General features: G+C 34.9%; 1 long non-coding RNA gene across 1 annotated transcript; it reads right to left on the reverse strand.

Moving 5' to 3' along the window:
* Window positions 1-1,017: 1,017 nt before the first annotated feature.
* LOC107863493 lies at window positions 1,018-9,703 on the reverse strand. Its single transcript, XR_001672295.2, has 2 exons — window positions 3,951-9,703; window positions 1,018-1,435 (listed from the first exon to the last, which is right to left on the reverse strand). It is a non-coding gene; the product is annotated as an uncharacterized LOC107863493 (long non-coding RNA).
* Between the last annotated feature and the right edge of the window lie 1,736 nt (window positions 9,704-11,439).

Here is an 11,439-nt window from a genome sequence, read left to right on the forward strand (position 1 = left end):
TATAGAGACCATGCTACCAGAAGGCCTAGATCTGCAGCCCATTAGCCATATTGCTAGGCACATTTCCGATTCATCCATAGAAGACGTCTTCGAGACCCACTTGCAGTCTTTGTTACGACAATTCAGTACATAGCTTCAATTTTTTTTACACTGAGTCAATGTATATTAAAAATATATATATATGGACAAAATGCAATTCTTGGCACTGCTCCAATTTTCATTATACATTTTATACATTCGTACTTTTATGAGCTTCAGCAACACAAAACCCAACTTTAGAACATAAACTTCTTCAAAACTTCTAAAACCATATTACCATAGATTATAAAATCAACAAATAAAATCAATACACAATACAACACCCGTTTCTTTATCAAACTGTATTTCCTTATTGGATTTTTCGAAAGTGAAAACACAAAACGAAAAAATTAATCAATCCAGAAAATTGTATCTTCAACTCAACGTAAACCCTCACTTCATTATCATTCCTTATGACAATTGAAGAATTTCCTTCAACTACATATTTAACTTCAATTTTTCACGTACTTCATCGATATCCAATTTCATGGCGATCGTAGCAACCAATTTCAAGAAAGTTATACTTTCCGAAACAATTATTGCGTTACTTTTGTATGACTGATAACTAAGTTCTAACTCCCAAATTTCAAAATGTCGCAACAATATGGGGATATTCATATTGATTTTAATAGTATTGAAGAACGTATGTAGAAGAAATTGATCGTGTTTGGCTTTCCACATCGTGATTCCCAGAAAAAAATAAAAAAAAATTAATGTTCAAGAATTTTTAAAATTCAAACATCAATTACTAGTTTTAGCCATAAACGAGTTAATGTTAACTAATTATTGCCGTTAATTAAGAAACTGTAAAATAATTTATGATTTCTCTTACCTTAAATTTAGGATTTACTGTTTCATCATACATTCGACCAATGTATAATAGCAGGCCAAATGTATGAGTATCTTTGCAAAAATCAGGAGAGAGAAAACAAGAAGGAATTTTGAGTAATTAGTTTCATTAACTAGGGGATTTATGTTGTTTACACTATAAGAATTGAAATTGGACCTTAATTGGCCCACCAACAAAGCTGCCCATTTTTTGGGCTTAAAATTATGGACTTTGGGTCCATTTTTCTGAACTGTATACCAGCTGTATATCACAGCTCTTTCCCCTGCGTTTTCCTGTATATTTGGGGTATACATGACCATATATTGGTCATATATACACGTATTTTAGTCCTTCAACTGTATAATAAGCTTCTTTTTTCTCATATTCACCATATATCTACTGTATACACATGTATACAGCCTTGTTTCATATCTCTCAGCCCATTTTCGGGACTTTGGTTGAGGCTTGGACTCGAAATGACATGGGCCTTCTTGGCCCATTGCGGAAATGCATAAGGGATAGAGTCCACTTGGAGTCGGATCGAGTTTCACATGCACAAAAGAAAATAGAAATTAGTGTATTCTAAAGAGGAGATGCAGAATTAATAATCACATATAATTCAAATGGTTTTCTCATAAACCAAACTTGTTGGCTATATCAATATGATACCATTATGCTAAACCTTAAATTAATCACACCAATATCAATGCAATTCTATTTGAATTTTATTTATTTATTTATTTATTTTTATATAAAACACGAGTGGGCAGTGGCCAAATAAAATGCAAGCAAGCAAACCAAATAGAATCTCATTCTCAAATTGGCTAAAGGCAGACCAAGGGCAGTAAGGGAAGAAGCACTGTTCAAGTTTAAAGATAAATCAATATCCTGGAAACAAAGCACATAGATTTGAGATCTAGCCGGATTAAAGAACAAGGTCTTCATACTTTGGTTCTTTTCAGAATACATTCGAGCGTAATCAAGTATGGATTGCAAAAAGAGCAATAAAAAAAAGATCCTTCAATTTAGCAAAAAATGAAGGATTTATCAAACAAGTAGTTATCTAGTCCAAATCCAAAGTTGGGAATAATTTTTATTAAGAGTTAATAGATAAAAATCATCCTAAACTTGAAACCAAATTATAACTTTGACCTTAAACTTTGCTAGTGCACAAATAAGATCTTTAACTATTCAAAACCTGAACAAATATGACCTTCAATTTTGCAACCCCATGCGGAGTCTCACTCGCGCCTACGTGGAAAGGTAATCCAATCACATGGTATCACGTCGTTAAAAGAGCTGACTTGGAGAGAGGTCATATTTGTGCAATTTTGAATAGTTAAAGGTCATATTTGTGCACTGTCAAAGTTTTGCCTTTTTGTGTTAAAACGACGTCTTTTTTATTATTATAATAATAATAATAATTATTATTATTATTATTATTTTATATATTTCTATAGTAGCAACACCTAACTTTTTTTTTTTAATTTAAAAAATTATTATTATTATTATTATTTTATTTATTTCTATAGCAGCAGCACTTAGTTTTTTTTAATTAAAAGAAATACAGCCACTAGCAGAGATCGAACCCGCACAGTAGGCTGAAGGAAGCGCCCAAGAAGAGCAAATAACACCACTGGGCTATCTAAGTGTCTTGTTTCATGTGGTTCAACATTAATATACGTACATAATATACATTTTCTATCTTATATATATACAACGTAATTTTTTTACCGAGGGGTTCGGGTAAACCCCATGGCAACCACGCAGATCCGCCCCCCGTTAATTTAATAACGTTTTAATAACATTAATTTAATAACATTTTAATTACGTTAATTTGATAACGTTAATTTAATATACTACTACTATCCTTAATAACATTAATTTAATAACGTTTTATTAAAACTATAATTTTTTTATTATAAGTACAGTTTCATCTTTAATTTAATATTTAAATAAATAATATTTAGATATATTATATAACTTAAATTCGTCCTCTGCTTTATAGTATATATATACATACCCGTTCAATTTTTTCGTATGAGGCTGACCCGCCTAATTAATAAATCTTCAATATTGCTCTTTTTCCGCAATGACAAAAAAATTAGATGCCATTTTCATTTTTAACCGAAAATAATGAAAAAATAATAGTGAAAAGTCATTTAAAGATTAGATTTATGCAGTTTTGAATAGTTAAAGGTCATATTTGTACCCTGTCAAAGTTTAAGGTCATATTTATGTATTATGTCCTTAGATTTTAAGCTGGACGCGCCTAGTTTTGCGTGTTGAACACGCATTTTGCCACATAGGATTGGAGGTCATATTTGTGCAGTTTTGAATATTAAAGATCATATTTGTGCACTATCAAAGTTTAAGGTCAAAGTTATAATTTGGTGTTAAATTTAAGATCATTTTTATGTATTAACTCGTTTATTAATTTAGGATTAGATAATCTTGAGAACAAGTAAAGAAAACTCAATCACCTTCAAAACATATTCAAACATCACAAATGAGCAAATAGTTTCTATTACTTTGAGCCAAAGAGAAAAGAGGAAACAAAATTGCAGCATTCCGAGCACTTAGGGAAACAAGATAGCAAAGCCGTCTGAACAAGGAACAAATTCTTAAAGCTTGAAAATTTCTATCCGGTAAGAGATAGATGAACCAAACTAGAGTAATAACCCACTATTAGTGAAATATCAAAGAACGCAAACTAAGTGTAATGAACCCCGCTTAACCGGAGCTAAAACAGTTACGAGAATGCAATTATCCAATTCCAATTACTAGATTTTACAACATACAGTGAATATATGGCAAAACATGATCTTCAGGATTTTATCAATACATGCCACCTCATTCTCAATCATAGTAAGATTTAAATGGTCGGAACACAAAAGAAAAAAACTCAATTAAGATCCTAAGTTTCTACAACAACAAATTCCAGCACTAGATTCAACTACTACGTAATGACTACATTACGCTAAAAAAAAGCAATATTTTGATACTAATAGTGACGAAAATCGAAAGAGATGGAGGGATTCACCTTTTTTCGGGCAGCGAACTAGGGTGACGAGCCTATCACGATAAGTTTCCACCATCGGAATCACACTCGATTTCGCCGGAACTCAATTTTTCGAGAATTTTTGGTTGCGTTAGGTTAGAAGCATGCGCCTCTCCAACCTCCAAGTTTTTCCCCAAAAAATTCTCCCCTTTCCTCTATCCCTCAACCTCTATTTATAGGAGAAAGGATTAGGGTTCGGATTTCAAACTCAATTTGAGTGATTTCTTATAAAAATTTGAAGTTCACTGTGGGACAAAAAAAGGAACGTTGGGCATTAATTATTACCCGAAGTGATGAACCCTAGACTGAAAACCATTGAAGCCTTTTGATTTTTAGCCATAAATGGCTGTATGAGGAGGGTAAATCGGTAAATTGAGGAGGAACGGCTAGTTGACTGGTGATTGGCGTTGAACGCTGTTAGCGTTTTCGCCGTTGTGGCTGTTGTTGATTGTTAACGTTGTTACGGGTTGGTGATGTTGCTGTCGGTATACGTTGAAGTTGTACGCTGTTGTAGCGTTTGTTGGTGCTCTGTTGGAGTTTTGCCGTTGTTAAATGGGGTAAGGGAAAAGGGTTATTGGGCCGGGTCGCGAGGTATTAGGCTGGGTTGTGTTGCTTGGCTGGTGGTGTGGGCTGAGGTTATCTGATGGTATAGGATTATTCTCAAAAATAGATCCAAATTAGGGTGAATTTTAAATTTTAGCCCCAAATAAAAAGGTTTTGTTAAAATAACCTTAACTTGTTAACTGATATTTTTTAGAAGAAATTACCCCTACTCCAATATATTCATTGTTAAATCTCTTTCTTCCGTTTTTTCTTCCAAATTCGCAGAATCGACTTTAGTCGTAAGATTTCTTCAGGTATGAATTTCATCATCAAAATTCATTGTGATAATTTTAGCTTATTGATGCATTACAGTAAATTTTAGCTCGTTATATAATTAACATATTGATTTGATTTTTGGGGAGGTGAACGCAAGTTGAAGTTGGGCTATGTTGTTGTTGTAGTAACATATTTTTCATTGAGGAATTGTGCCAAATAGGTTTTGGGGAGTTTGTTATTGCGGTTATAATTTTGTTTGAATAGTTGCGGGGATGGGGGGTGGTCTTGGAGGGAAAGGCCGTTAATATGAGATTTAACGTTGATCGCAATATTTTTTTGGTAAGGCCAAACGTATAAAGTCAAGGTGGTACAAGAAATTAGTTCTAAGTATTTCAAACTAGTGGTATAATTAGCATTAGAAGATGATGAGAAATTGTTAGAAGATAATGAGGAATTATATCGAATAGGTTATGGGGAGTTTGTTATTGCGATTATAATTATATTTGAGTAGTTGCGGGAGTTTGCTCTTGGACAGAAAGGCTGTTAATATGGGAGTTAACATTGATCGCAATATTTTTTGGGAAGGCCAAATGTATAAGGACAAGGTGGTACAAAAATAAGTTTGATTGTTTCTATAGCTTGAACGCAAACTACAAAGCTACCTTGCTTGCAAACTTCTCTAGTTGTCTCAGTTTGTTGGACAGTCTTGCATTTCTCTCATGCCAAACTGCATATATAAGAATCAGTTTATACACCCACCCAAAAGAAAATGTTATCGTGGGCACGATGGGAAGCCTGTCACAAAGTTCTGCACCGAAGGACAATAGTATAGTTTTTGTGTAGTGAACTCTAGCGATGTACAGAGGTGGTAACTAGTGGGATCCTTCTATGTGAAAGGAGAAGGAAACATTATGCATCTATTATCTAAATAATTCATTCCATCACCTAGACTATTTTCATTCTGTGTTATATAAGCTGGGCAACTTAACTCTCATATGGAAGTTCATATGTACTCCCTCAATCCTTGAAGATAATCTGAATTTCTTATCCACCTAAATATATTTTGTGCAGGGTATAACCTTAGTAGGAATTGGGAAAGAAACTGGTGATAGACATCCCAAAATAGGTCAAGGTGCACTTATTGGAGCTAGTGTAACTATACTTGGAAATATAAAAGTAGGGGAGGGTGCAATGGTTGGTGCAAATTCTCTTGTAATGAAGGATGTTCCTCTTCACAGGTTGAGTACTATATATTTTAAACTTCTGGTTTATCTGTAAAGGAGTTTTAATACTGCATCGAATACTGGTTGTGATGTGCCTTTCTTTTGGTTTTACAGTATGGTGATAGGAATACCAGCAAAGATGGTTGGTTATATAGATGATCAAAATCCATCTTTAAATATGAAGCATGGTATGTTTTGCTTTAGTAGCAGTATAGTCTTGTCTCTCGAAACTAGTTCTATTGCATTTAGTTTTGTTATGATATAATGCTACATATGCATAAATATCGAAGTAGAAACTGATTTGTTTGTGAAGAAAGGGAAAAAAGAAATGCCGAACTCTCTTGCAGTAGTTAACTTTTTGTATTTACTCAAGGAATGAGAAGAAACAATAGAATTGATCTTTATTAGGCTATTTTGGATCTTGAAGGATTCTAAAAGGGAGGATTCTGACTCTGAAAAATGTTTTCTTGGAATATCTGATCGGAGTTGTTTTGTTTAAATTACATATGCTTGTCCACATGAATATGGAGAACAATAAGGGGGAGAAAAGAGATTAAACATTTGACCCCTTCCCTAGAAAAGTAGTGAAATATTCGGTTAGAAATCGTTTTGGTTTTAAGTGAGCGGTTTAATATAAGTTTGGAAATATGAGGGACGTAGGAATGCTCCAGAGTAGTTATTGAACAGATTGATGTTATCATTTTAACTATAAAGACGCAGAAAAAATGTCAAAACGTGAGGAAGCCAGAAGATGCCATGAATTAAAACAAATGGGATCCTTGATGAATATTTTAAACATAAACATAAAGGTGGAATACGATTGAAAGAGAAAAGAAAACAAAAGGTAATGGCTTTACAACATCAAATTATGACGATGTTTAGTAATGTTGAAGTAAAAGTCATTATGAGAAGAATTTTTTCCTAGAATTGTTTCTAATTTTTTTGTATAAGTAAGTTGACATATTAGACCAGTAAATTCTCACCAGTCTAATATCCTGGTGGCTCATACGGACTGTTATACTGAAAATTTCACATTCCTTTGTAGTTTACAGCGATTTTCAAAAAAATATAAATTTTACCGTATAACTATTTGATTTCATGAGCTACCAGTAGTAAACTTATTGGCTTTGCCATTCCCTTTGCTTGGAAGTTAATTGCTCATTGCTTTTTACTGCTATATTACAGACGTTAGCAAGGAATTTTTTCAAAAAGTAGCCATTAGCTGCAAGGAGGCAAGATCCAATGGTAAGATTTCATTATACGATATGTTGTTTATATTATGGATATATTTTTTTAAGAAACCAATAGTCATCCAGTTGGACTTGAGCTTTACTTTTTCCGCGACTTCTGCCTGGAAGCGAGCCACATTCAAATCAATAATAACAATGTTTTTGATACTCCAATTGGGGTAATTCGTAAGTATATCCTAGTTTTTTTGTTGTTTCGAAACTCCAGTAGTCTAATCTATTGAAAAAGTTTTGATCTTTGCCACTTTTAGCTGTCATGAACGCTCAAGTTTGCCATGTATCAGTAACATCAGATCTTTCTGATTAGTCATTTAATTTCGTGTAGTTCTTATTATTCTCTGTGTTTCATCTTGACAGGATCAGTTGCTTAACAGACAATGGCTCAACATTAGAGATTAAGGTAGAGACATCTTGATTTGACTAACCCCAATTCACTTCAACGTGTGAAATGATTTTAATATTTTCACCATCTTTAATACTATAGGATTTCTGAACATAGAAAAATAAAGTTCCTTTAAAGATTGATCATCATTCAATCGACGTGTAATGACATGTAATCAATGTTGATCTAAATTATGTATTTCTTTCTCCAGGAGATTTGTTAGTTTGTAAATTAGAATCAATAATTCAGTAAAATTGTTTGAATTAGTGCTATAATGAAATAATGGGGCAGTGTCAATTAATGTTGAATGTACCAGAGATACTTGCTCATCGGTATGTTTCACAAAATTTTTTTGTGTTAAGTATTGACCAGTCTGGAATACGCCTGGTCTAACTGAGCTCTATGCAATACGCCTGAAACCATGCAACATATCTTTCTTTAATGTACCAGTGTTTAAAATTTTTGAAATCAAATGCACCTTCTCCCGCATATCCAGTCAATCGCGACCTCTGACCGCGCAGACTAGTTACGAATGTGTAGCAAAATCCATGCACCTCCAGTAAATAATTTAATAGCCTGGAAAGACGTCTTTCCCTTTTATATGTGTAATATATGGCTCATTAGAAACCATAACCTTTACAATAACTCAAAAATTAATATCCCTCTTTCCACCCCGTTTGCACGAGCTGCGAAATTCATCTTCCTGGCTACGAACCCTTCTCATGTAGTCCCAAAACCTCACACAACTTGAAAACCCCCTGATAAAGGCCTAAAACTAAATTTTGATGGTTCATACAATCACTTAACCAAGGTTGGGGGTGCAGGGGGGTCTTTCGTGACTCACTTGGATTTTGGGTGAATGGTTAGAGCGCTAGAATTAATGTCCATTCACCTCTAGAAGCCGAATGCACCAGTCTAAACTTTGGCCTTATTATTGCTACTAATGTGCAGGTCTCTTATCTAGAAATTGCCACGGATTTCCTAGAGGTAATCAACTCTTTGGATTCACTCACACAAACTAACAATAACTTAACCCCCTCTTGTAGGGATTGTTTTCTCAAGCTGGGGAGCCCAATGATGTTGCATAAATCAAGGAGACACAACAGTGTAGCTGATAAGCTTGCGAAACATGGATAGAAGTTGACTACAAGTAGTTGTTTTGAAGTATGAACTGAACCACCGAATTTTATTAACTTTCTAATGAACGAAGACAGTGAAGGGAGAATCTCAAAAATAGACCCAAATTAGGGTGACTTTCAAATTTTAACCCCAAATAAAAATATTTTGTAGCTTTATGAAATGTGTCGTAAATCCGAAGCTCAAGTTTTGAGATGAAATATTTTTGTAGTTTTGTGAAATATGTCGTAAATTCGAAGCTCAAGCTTTGAGATGAATTTTTGTTGTAGCTTTAAGAAATTTATCGTAAATCCGAAGCTCAAGCTTTGAAATGAAATTTTTTGTAGCTTTATGAAATTTGTCATAAATTCAAAGCTCAAGCTTTGCAAAGGGTAAATATATTTCTAACTTTATTTTTTGGTACAAAATGTACTATATTAATCCGACGCTTTCGAGCTTTGAGATGAAATTTATCTTGACTTTAACTTTGTGTAGAGAGTAAACGTATTTTTAATTTTTTTTGATACAAAAATATATTTTTAACTTAAACTTGGTGCAAATAAATTATGTCATTTAAAAAATAATTGATTTTTAATAAAATAATATATCGTAAATTGTGCCTCATGGGCAAACGTTAACACTATTAATCTGTATTAAATTAGCTAATGTTCTGCAAGAGGAAAACTTAGACCCAACAAAATAAGTTGTGCCATGCGGGTAAGAGTAGACATTATTAGTTTGTATCGACATAATTTAATAATGTCTAACTTACGATGTCTAGTTTTATAATGTCTAACATAGAGTCCACCCAAATAAAAGTTGTGCCCTATGGGCAAAAGTTGACTTTGCCTTAATTAAGTATGTAATGATTTGGCAGATGATCTATAACTCTTGCTCCGGAGGCAAGACTTTAAAATCACAAAAGAACAAGTTGTGCCCCATGGGTAAGAGTGGTAAATGCAACCTTTGGATATCAACTTTCTGGCTTTAAGGTAAGATATGAAATGATTTTTGGGAGACACTGAATTACCTGACCACTCAAAGACTTGCTCATCTGGGAACTGAAACTTCACCACACGAATGCGATAATCTATAGAAGCATAACAGGAATGGAGCCAATCCATACCAAGGATAAGATCAAAATCAACCATATCTAACTCTATCAAGTCTGCTAATATGACTTTATGAAGGACAGTGATAGGACACTGTTTATAAATTTGTTTAGCAACAACTGACTCACCTACTGGGTAGAAACCAAGAAAGGCTCAGGGATTTTTTCGAAACTTATCTCAAAATTCACAGCAACTAATGAGGTCACATAAGAGAAACTTGACACAGGGTCTAACAACACATAAACATCAAAATGAAAAATACAAAGCATACTAGTAACAACATCTGGCGAATCTTTCTGCTCCTGGCGGGATGGTAAATCATAGAACTAATTCTAGCATTGACTACCGTCGGTACTAGATAATGCGCCCTGAGGAGGGGCTGGGCGACCTAGAGGAGCTGGTGCACTATTAGCCTGAGTCTGAGGATGAACATCTCTGTTTCCCTGCCTAGCATACGGGCACTCTTTGATTCCGTGACCCGGCTGGCCACAACTATAACAACCTTTCCGACCCCACAAACACTCACCCAACTGGGCCTTACCACACCTAGCACATGGTGGATAACTGGGCTTACCACTCACACTATCCTGAGATATGGACATTGAAGACTTACCCCACTGTTCCTGCCTATTTCTGGGTATAGGAGCACTGGCTGAAGAAGGTGCAGGCATTGATGAACGATTCTGAAATTGCGAACGGTTTCCTCCTCCAGACTTATTCTGACCATAATCAAACTGCCTTGTTCTATCCCTCTTTCTTACTCTCTCTCTTTTCTTCAATTTCTCTGCCTCTCATCAATTTAGAAAGATCCATATCTCCAATGAGCATAGCAGTCCTACACTCCTTAACTACCAACCCATACACACCGGTCACAAACTTACTCATGCTTGACCTAGGGTCAGCCATCTGATCAGGGGAATACTTAGATAACTGGTTGAACTTGAGGCAATACTCATTCACTATCATTGAGCCCTCCCTCAGGTTCATAAACTCTTCTATCTTAGCTTCCCTCATCTTTCGTGGAAGAACTTATCTAAGAACGCATCCTGAAATATCTGCCAAGTCATGGGATCTGCATTCTCCCCTCTACTTTTCTTCCACATCACTACCCAATCATGCAACATCCTTAAACCTATAGGATGTAAACTCTACACTTTCCTCTTCAAAAATATGCATAATTCGAGTGATCTTCTTCACCTTATCAAGATAAAACTGTGGGTCCTCACCTACTTTTGACCCAAAGAATTTTGACGGGTTCATTCTCATAAAATCTCGAATTTTGGTTGTGGCTAAGTCCTCATCTTGTTGAAGCAGGGCTGCAGCCTGATGGTTGCCCTGAACATTAGCTATCACAGCTTGGGCTAGCGCCTGAAAGGTATCCCGAAACTCTGCATGTGACACATTCTCATTTAAAGGATCTGTGGGCCGAGGTGACTGGTTATCATTTCTTCCTGTGTTATCTCAATGAGGAGGCATTTTTTGTCATGTAAAAGCACGAGTTAGAAGCAGATAGAGACACTGAAAGCACGATAGATCATGAAAGAAGGGATGGTTTCCTAAAATGCTCCATAG

Source organism: Capsicum annuum, chromosome 3, assembly GCF_002878395.1.
Source record: "Capsicum annuum cultivar UCD-10X-F1 chromosome 3, UCD10Xv1.1, whole genome shotgun sequence".
NCBI classification, from domain to species: Eukaryota; Viridiplantae; Streptophyta; class Magnoliopsida; order Solanales; family Solanaceae; genus Capsicum; species Capsicum annuum.